This window comes from Harpia harpyja, chromosome 3 (genome assembly GCF_026419915.1).
Source record: "Harpia harpyja isolate bHarHar1 chromosome 3, bHarHar1 primary haplotype, whole genome shotgun sequence".
In the NCBI taxonomy this organism is placed as follows: Eukaryota; Metazoa; Chordata; class Aves; order Accipitriformes; family Accipitridae; genus Harpia; species Harpia harpyja.
The window spans coordinates 29983309-29993492 of record NC_068942.1 but is presented as its reverse complement, the minus strand read 5'-3'; the positions used below and the strand labels follow the sequence as shown (position 1 = coordinate 29993492).

Genomic DNA, 10184 nt, shown 5'->3' with positions numbered 1-10184 from the left:
TTTATATTATTGTGCAAGAACATGAAATTTTGTATGATTTACAAAATTACTTCCCGAATGCATTTCACCATATCAAACGGCTTCAAATCATGGCATTTCATTCACTTAGAAAAGAGGAAGTCTAGACTACCAATTATAGAGATTCAGCTATAAACTTTATTATCTAAGAGCACTTTGATGGAAATCTTTTTAAGTAAGGTGGAGATACTTTCAGAAGTTTCTAGCAGACCTTTTTCGTTTGCTTGTTTTCAGGCAGAAGTGACAATAAGTTAGAATTTCAGAAATCTATGAAAAACATCAATTTCAGTGAAATTCTGACAAAAAGAAAGCAATTCTAGTTTGTAAACTCTCTGCTTAGCTGGGCTGAGAAACCATCTCCATCCCTGTCTCTCCCTTTTGCAGCTCTGAGGTTTTTGCCTTCTCGGCTGACTTAAAGTCCCAAAACCTGGACATCAGTTTCCAGATTTATGACTCTGGCTTTTTAGTGAGCTGAGACTTAGAGATTCCTGCTTGCTGGGTGCCCACACAGGACACTGATGGGACCTAGTGCCAGCCACAGGATAAATTCCAGGACCACTTAAGTTAAACTAGGATAAATTCTTATGCAGTTTGAACCTCCTGATATTCTGGCATGGGGGAGGGGGGTGGGCAGGGGAGGAGAGGTCTTAGCAGTGGAGTAGTTCTGGGTGCATTTTGATGTCTTCCAAATGAGACACGATTTTGCATTTTTTGATGTAAAATAGGTATTGGCATCCTTCAAACCTTCTTACTCTCCGCACGTTTGATTTAGTTTTGCGAGTTCATTTTGGAGTATTTCAGAGAGCTGTAGTATTAAGCTTGAAGAAACCTCAAGTTAATTTGAACTTTATTTTAATTAACACTAATCTTTAACCATGAGTCATTAGGAAACATATTTTCACAGAAATGTGTTGTGGTTTTAAATAGTTAACTGGTGCAAGCTGCTCTTTTGCCCTTTTTATAGTCTGAAGCCTGTGTAATGGATACGTACACTCCTTCCTTTTGAAAGTGTGAAGTAATAGTTGTTCCTGACCACACCTGTCTAATACTCCTGGAGGCATTCTCTCTGCATCAACAACCTGCAGGCAGAATGCCTGCAGCAAACATCACATGGTTAGTGCCGTGTTTAATCTGCTTCATATGATAGTGCATTTATCCCACTCCTTTCACCATATGCTCAAGAAATGTGGTGCTGGAAAATGGATTCTCTGTGTGTTTTACTTGTGAGGTACATTTCTACAAGCACAGCTGAATTCTGAGCCCTCTGCTATTAAGCATTTTAGTATAACTACTACTACTAAGAATACTGTTATTACTGTTATTATTACAGCTGCCATTATTACCAAGCAGAGCTGATTTAGTAAAATGCAAAGCATGATTAAATAATTTAGTGTCACAGTATAGTGCATTCCTCTAAAATGATAAATAATTCCAGGTGCTTTTCATTTCTTATTTGTTTCCATTCTGTGGTCTCTTACTTCACCTACATTGTGCAAGAAGACCACATCAGACAACTAGACCATCTGTGTACATCCAAGCAATTAAACTTCAAAATATGATCATACAGGGCTGTTTGTCATCAGCTGCAGAGGTTAACTAAAATTCACGTTTGTCAAAATTAAATAATTTTCTTATATGGATGTGAGTTTTAAATCTGTAGAGCTGACAGTAAAAACAATATAAAAAGAAAGAATTTATGAACTGAGAAAAGGAAGTCATGTATTTATTATTACATTTATTATATTAAGTTTCCTACCGTTTTGTTGCTGAGTATGGTTATGCTGCCTAATTTTTTTCAGTTAGAGGAACTCCTCGCTTATAAATAAACTACATATTCTACATAGGCGGCTTCATACATGTAGCCTGGAACACAGAAACCAAAATGGGACAGGAGTCTCCAGTGTGGATCTGGATCCAAAACCCAGTTTACGAGGATAGAGAAGTGTGGCTCACGAATTTCAATAAGCTTATGCTAGGTTACATCAGCTACAATACTGAAAACCTAGGAATTTCATAGTGAAGTTTGAAAGAATTCCAAGTAAGCAAAAATAGCAGAGTAAAATATAAATAGTTATTTAAACATAACTATAGAATTAACTAGCACTTATTTGAAAGAACAAAGAAGCACTCAAATATAACTGAAGTACTTTGCGTACATTTTATACTGTGTTTATTACTGTTGATGTGCACAGTGAATCTGTATTTTGAATGTCTTATACTTTGATCCTAATATCTGTTTTTATTGCATATTCAAATGATATAATTTTCTTAAGTGATTTTTTCTTTTTCTTCCCTTCTTCCTTTTTTTTTTTTAAATCCTGGTTATTTTAAAATGTGCTCTATGTGCATGATAAAATGTAAGCTTGAAAATATGATTAGATAAATTTCTTTTGATGAGAAATAAACTTTTGTCACAATTTAAAACTCTCTTTAAAAATAATTACCAGTGTGTTTATTTTAGCAGTGGGAAATACTTATCATTTACAGTATTTTCTTTTCATCTGTAATTCAGATAAATGACTCAGAATTAAATTTCATTTAGTTCAAACATTTAGGAGAATGACATGTCTTTCTTACCTTGTGAATAAGGTCATTAATAGTTTAATACTCACTTTTTCCAAATTATTTGTCTAATTCATTTAAATTGTATCTTTCTATTCTGTTATTCACACCATGGGTGGCAATATCAGAAGAGATGCATTCTAGGGTGACTCTTAAAATAGAGTGTTATATGTAAATAACATGCTTAGCGTACCTTAAAGTGAACTATGAATATTACATTAATGGGATGCTGTTGAACTGTGCGCCAGAAACTAAGAAACCAATTAATACATTTCTAAGCAAAGCAACCTGGAAACCCTTGGGCATGGTGAGAATGCTACCAATTACAAAGCTAAATATTGGACTGGCTTTTCATATTGTTGAGCTCTGATCAGCCTCTTTACAAAAATAAAATGATAGAGCGACAGAAGGTCAGGAAGCTCCTCCAGGGGATTGCTGTATCAGAGGCACCAATACAGTAATGAATCATTATGGCAGCGTTGTAAAACAATAACAGGCTGAAACTTTGGGTGATTCACTGAAGCATTGTTACATATTTGAAAATTTCATAACCATAAGATACAGACATAAAAAAATCTATGCACAGACTGCTCTACAGAGAAAAATACTTCTGCTGGCAAAGCTGTTGAATTTTTTTGTCAGTATGCATGTGGCAAACCCAAGGGTAAAAAAAAATCTTTCTATGGAAAGTAAAATGTGAATGTTTTCTCATAGACACCCTAGGTCATTCTCCTAGTCTTATCTGAAGCAAAAGGAGTTTCACAAGCCTGCACTGAATAGCCTTTGTAGTGACCACAAATATGAGACTGTGGTAAGTAGAGCAATCAGAAAAGTCAGATTTTAATTTTGAGGCACCCTCCCTTCTCTCTGCTCTCAGTGAGCTTCCCTGTACTTTTCGTGTGGGGAGCTGCCCTGCCCTTCATCCATTTCGTTGCAGCAGCATCTGATGTTGGATTCTTCCACCTCCGTCTGCTGACGTGGGGTGGCTGCTCTCATGGGCTAAAGAAGCAAAGTACCAAAGTCAGCTACCTGACCGGCTGCTCCAGCAGCCTGCAGGAAAGGGATAGACCGGTGTATTGGGTTTGCGTGGCAAGGTGTTCGTAGTGGGGGGGCTACAGGGGTGGCTTCTGTGAGAAGCTTCTAGAAGCTTCCCCTGTGTCCGACAGAGCCAACGCCAGCTGGCTCCAAGACGGACCCACCGCTGGCCAAGGCTGAGTCCATCAGCGACAGTGGTAGCGCCTCTGGGAGAACAGATTTAAGAAGAGGAAAAAGTTGCTGCACAACAGAAACTGCTGGGGCGGGGGGGAGGTGGAGAAAATCGGGAGTGAAGTTAAGTCTGAGAAGAACGGAGGGGCGGGTGGAAGGTGTTTTAAGATTTGGTTTTATTTCTCATTACCCTACTTTGACTGGATTGGCAATAAATTAAATTAATTTCCCTAAGTCAAGTCTGTTTTGCCCGTGATGGTAATTGGTTGAGTGATCTCTCCCTGTCCTTATCTCGACCCACGAGCCGTTCGTTGTATTTTCTCTCCCCTGTCCAGCTGAGGAGGGCAGTGACAGAGCGGCTTTGGTGGGCACCTATTGTCCAGCCAGGGTCAACCCAACACAACCAGATGTGTGGCTATTCTACGGAGTGAAGCTGGGGCTTGAAAGCCTGAGAAATGTGTTAGGGAATGCCTCTTTCTGCACAGAAGTAGGGATGATGCCCACTACCGGAACCAACAACTATTCAATGAACCACCCAACAATCACCTCCTTTTCTGAGAAAAAGAGGCAAACTATACCCCCAATGCTAGAGTGTGGATTTTGCTTGTGCCTGTGGGATAGTAAAAGAGGGGTCTGTAATCAAAGTGTATCTCAGAGGAATGTATAAGACAGTAAAAAGGAGGAACAAAATACAAGCATTGTCTGTTAATATCTTAAAAAAACCCCAAACGACCCACCTTTCTCATGAATTGCCATCCTGCTGCCAAGAAGCCTACATGTTTGTATGTCATTATTTATGAAAAACCCATCTGAATAACTTTGTAATACTACCGTCCAGATCAGTTAAGGAATAACCAAATCAATGTGAGTAGTACACAGGTAAGAGGTATGTAGATTTAGATGTAGAATTTGATGTATATTTAAAAACAAGCTCTTTCAACAACTTGTTCTTTTTATTTAAAAAATATGCAAAACTTCTAAATGTGGAGGATCTTCACTTCCCAGTGAGGAAAGAGAAGGGTACAAAGATTCTTCGGAACTGCTAGTTTTGTTACAAAGATACTGTAGCATCTTGAGCGTAGCGTTTTCTGAGGGGAAGTTATCCCATATGGCTTGAACTATAAGAAAACTATAAGGACATGCCTACTCAAAGAAATATGCATTTCTGACAAATAGTGAGTCCCAGAAATATTGTAGACAGCATTTTCAAAAGTATCCAATGATTTTTGTTATTGCCATTTTGGATATCCAACAATATGTCCAATTTTCCCTTAAGACTGAGAACTTGTTTTTTTTACTAAAAGAACTCAAATTATACATAGACTGAAAAATATTCCATTGGAAGTGATATACCCTTACAAACTTAAATTTCATAATTAAAACAATGTGGAAGCATACTTGTCAGTCTGGAGTTAAACATATGCTATTCCACTGGAAGTCTGAGACAAGAAATAAATATTTATTTACTAGCTAAATAATCATGCTCAGTTAAAAAATATACAACGTTTAGCAGCATCCTTGAGTTATTTGATATAGATTTGGATGACTATAACCAAAAGTTTTGATTGTTAAGGTTATTATTTATAATCATCTATGAAAATTACTTCTGGAAATATTGTTAGCAATGCTAACAGTTTTTCTCTGGTGTAGGCTACTATGTTAATAAAATCCTACGATGGGCTTTATTTTATTATATGGGCTAGCTCTTTGTGGCACTCTTGCTTCTGAAATGCCCTTTTCAGTTAATTTTGGAGTATTTTGAAACCACATTTACTGCTTCAAATTGGAATCCCCTGATGAAAACTGGAATGTGGTAGAATATGAAGATTTATGGTAGTATAACTCACTAAAGAGAGTCCTTTGTAGACATAATTTTTGTCAGTAGCTGCAATTCCAGCCTAAGTAATGATGAGCTCTCAAACTGTCCAGGATTCATAGCATTTAGGTTGCAATATTAGAAACTCTGTCTGATTAACCAATGTATATGCTTGGGCTGAAAAAAAACGCAACCCAAACCAGTTTTGCTTCTCAGGGAGACTGAATAATGGCATGGTTGGCAAAATTAACAAAAGACAAAAAAAAACAAGCTAGAACTTTATGATTATTATTTTTTGCGAAAACTCTCCCAAATGAAAACAAGCAGCTAAAAGGCTTTTCTTTGCCCTGGTTGTCATTATTGATACCGTCTCAGCCCCACAGCCACATGGCTCTGTCACACAGTAGGTAGTAACGAGCTAATGAGGAGGCTAAGGCTCTTCAGAAATCCATGCCAGCATGTAGTAAACTGAAGGCCAGACACTGTAATTGATACTGCTATGAGTCCTCCTGTACATCGACCCCTTCTAATTGTTTTCCAGCGTTGTCTTAGAAAAGCAGATATGATTACCTCAGTATTTGCAGTGTTACAAAACACAGAAAATAGACCTGGAAAGGAACTGGAGGTATCATATCATCAAATTCTTTGCCCTAGGACAGAATCAGCTGTAGCCAAGGCATTCCTAACACATTTGCTTTACCTATTTTTTATAAAATATCAATGATATGGATTCTAAAAGCTCCCTGGACAATGTATTACAAAGCTTAATTACCCTTACCAATAGATAGAACCTTACCTTTTTTTACATCTAACTTAAATATCCCTCCTTGCAAATTAAGCCCATTACTTTTGGGCCAATGGAATAAAGAACAGTTAATTGTCTTCCTCTTTCCAATTGCTTTTTATTTACGGGAAGGCTGTTACCTTGTCTCATGATCTTTAAATTTTCCTGAACACAGAAGTAATATAAAAAGACAGAGCTATGGGGCACATTCAGAAGTAAATTATTAAGAAAGTGGTGAAGATATTTTGGAGTGAGAAGTAAATTTTTGTATGCATTCACTATGCTTGACTGAATAGTTTCTTGGTATAAAGGGTTAGGAGATCAAAGATCATATATACACATATATATGTCAAGGCAGATTGAGTTATATTTTACTGAAATACTTAATATATTATAGGGAGTTTATCTTCGCTGTAGAAATCTTCTATCAGATTAAGCTAATTTGGGATGATGAAAGGATACATTGGGTTATTTTATTATAAAATATTATTTTATATTATTATTATTATTGCATTATTAATAGTATTTCACATAAGGGAGTCTAAGTTTATGAATGCTAATGTTGTGAGACAGGTAGAAAGGAAGGATATTGTTCTACTTCTCAGATGCGAATAATTCTTAAAATACATATAGAACTAGGTTTGAATTTTCCAGTACAATGAAATGAAAATATTCTAGAAAAATTAACTCAATAAAAGTTGTGAAAAGGAAGAGGATTCCACTTAGTCTGTCTGAAGCCAGCAGTATGCAAGATTTGATAGACTAAAATATACGATCACCAACATTCTGTTTCTAAAACAATTTACCTGAATAATAATAATTCTCAGTTTGTAAGGAACACCTTTAAATGTTTAGAGTATTAAAAAAAAAAAAAAAAAGAAAAGCTTTAGTTATTAACTGGCTCTTCAGAAAACAATTGTTCCCAAATGTTGTTTTATCTCAGCTTTGAAATCATGTGTATATGCAATATACTGTTTACTTCCTTTTTCTATCTATCCCTGAACAGACATAGAAACAAAATATTCAAGCAAAAGCTTTCAAATTGTACTAAAATCATATCAGAAAAGCTGAGATAGTAAACCAGATCCAAACAATAAAGAAAAATGTGATATTTCAAGTAAATGAATAAAAATAACCAACTAAACAAACCTAAACTAAGGTAGGAGAGTCATAATAACCCCCTTTTTTTTTCTCAATTGTAATGAAAAGTAAAGAACACAATGTAGTTGGAATTAGCATTAACACAGACAAAGTTGTGTTTTAATAACCTAACAGAGCATGATTGTCTTTTCTATTCCTAAAATTACAAAAAACAAGGATTGGGACACTCACCAGGTCATTAATATACATCAGAAAACTCTTTCTTTTCCCCTGAAATCATGCTTTTACTTTGTAATTGTAAAGCCACTATGATATTCACTGTATTTTAATGATCCTTTTTCCTTTCTATACTTTTTATTAATAATTAGAATGGCTGAAAAATCCTTCTTCTCACTGCTGCCTTCAAGACTTTTCATACAGAGTTGATCATGCAAGTCTTACTCAAGAAAAAAACCTCACTAAAATCAAAGTAGGGACCTATTCCTTTAGTAATTCTTACTTTTGTTGATGCTCATGACTAAGTTTAGCAGGTGTCGTTACTGAAAAAAACTACAGACAAAACCCCAATAAGAAAACCCCTTTCATCTTATTGGATAGTAGAAAATTTAGCTCAGACAGTAAAAGATCAGCATGATGTGAATATTCGTGGGCTTATTATTGTGTGCAGTAGAAAGCATGGTTGAACTTCACTACAGAAGGTGGTATTTAAATTGTCCTTTATAGTTTATTTATCTTTTTGTCTGTCTATTTAGCAGAACTTCAATGTTTCCTGACATGTAACTTCAGTGACTAGCTATGAATGTAGAAACAATGAGTCTTTCGGAGGTAAAAATGATGGACCTTTTAAGCAGATGAACTTCTGCTAAGGACACCCAAGTTTCTCTTTGCTTAAATCACATCCGAGTTTGACCTCAAGACTTTTCATCCATAAAAAACTGCCGCTGCTGCTGCTGCGCTTTCATTTGATCCACAGGCTGTTACAACTCCCCATCCTAACAAAGAAGAGCTATGTGTGAGGTAGGTGTTAAGACATGAAACTGCAATTCAAAGGAATTCCGAGAATGAATCCCATGGCACCACGGCAGTGCTTAAAAGCCTCTGTTCTAGAGAAGAGGAAACGGTAGGAAGACACAGGATAGTGTAATATTATTGTGCCTTTCTTTAAACCAAGATCTAAGCAAAACATGTTTGCTTCTCCCAAGAGGCTTAATTCTCCTATAGTTGGGGGAATTGATGGTTATAAAAGTCAGCGAGGACAGGAAGGAGTACCACAGCACACTCATCAGGGAAATACAAACAATGCTATTTGTATTCCTGGTGCCAATACCCAGTAAGAAGTGCAAAAATAACATATGCCAAGCATTTATTTATTGTTCTGTTTTCAGAGTTAATGCATAAATCAGTGAGCACGGCACATCAATAAGGGAGAGAAATCATTAAGGTGCGATTGTAATCAGACAGGGAACTGTGAAAACACTATGTGGTACTTCACACCGGTTTGCCCTTAATGGCATCCCTATCAAATTTCCTTCTGTTTGAAGAGCCTAACTGCTGAGCCTGGATTCTTAACTTGGAATTTCACCTTTGCTAGTTTTATTTCATTCATAACCGCACAAGGTTGGCAGCTGAGTTGAAGATGTGCCAAGAAAGCACCCACCTCCTCTTCCACTTATGGCTTGGTCTGAAGTGCTGCCTTTAGAAAAAAACGTGTCCTGTCACCAAAATTGTGATGCAACTATGCAAAGCCTTCGTTTTGTCATTTAGTACAGAAAAGACTTGATTTAATGGAGTCTTCAAGCACAATAGAAACATCAAACGAGAACGGCTGGAAGCCAAACAAATACGGGAGTAGGGATTATAATGAAAAACATACCACGTTTACACAGTGATCTCTATGACTTTTAAGCTAATTCACCGTCTGGCTCACCCATAGGTTTATCAGAACCAGGGCAAAGGCAGATGGGCTACAACGTTTGGAAAGGCGAAGAGTCCGGCGTACTCTGCCTTTTCTGTTTAAATTGCGATGTACGGCAATGTAAGCGACCTCGAAGTCCTGTGGAAGTGTCCCTCGCGGCCGGTGGAGGCAAAAGGGGTACGAGTTACGCAGAGATGTGGGTCGCAAATGGCTGCGAATCTTTCTCACAGAACTTGCCTGAATGGGAAGGAGCCGCCGTAACTGTTGAACCGCCGAGTGCAGATGTAATTATCATTCTTCTTTCTATAGAACCGGGCACGGCTGAGCCCCACAGCCAACGGGGGGGGTGCCGCAGGGAAAACGTGTGTCAGAAAGGGCAGAAACGTGACACGGGGGGGGGGGGGGGGGGGTGGAGGGAGGAGCGAAAAAGAGTGAGAAACAGGGAACGCGGCGGTGATGAGAGGAGGAAGAGGAGGAACAAGGAGGTGGCGATGGCAGAGAGCGCTGGAGCAGAGGGAGGGAGAAGGACGGGGACGCAGAGAGAAGCTGCCGCCTCCTGAGCACAACACCCCTTGTGCCGCTGGTCGCCTCCTGAAGGGACCGACTGTCACTCGCGGGGATATAAAAGGGGGGACAAGAGGTACCTGGAGTGATGAGGAGCCTGGGAAAGGGGGAGGAAAGGTGCTTTCCCCAAGTGTGAAGGGTTTGTTTCTTTTTTCTTAGGCTTTGTTTCCCTCTAGACGAATCAGGAATTAAACATTTATATTAATTGACAGTAAATG

General features: G+C 37.9%; 1 long non-coding RNA gene across 2 annotated transcripts; it reads left to right on the top strand.

Moving 5' to 3' along the window:
- Positions 1–328: 328 nt before the first annotated feature.
- Positions 329–9783, top strand: LOC128139437 (uncharacterized). Of its 2 annotated transcripts, XR_008234387.1 has the most exons (5): positions 333–1131; positions 1822–2056; positions 3295–3391; positions 8240–8504; positions 9421–9783. It is a non-coding gene; the product is annotated as an uncharacterized LOC128139437 (long non-coding RNA). The 2 variants fall into 2 exon arrangements; XR_008234386.1 differs by having other exon boundaries at positions 329–2056.
- The last annotated feature ends 401 nt before the right edge of the window (positions 9784–10184 follow it).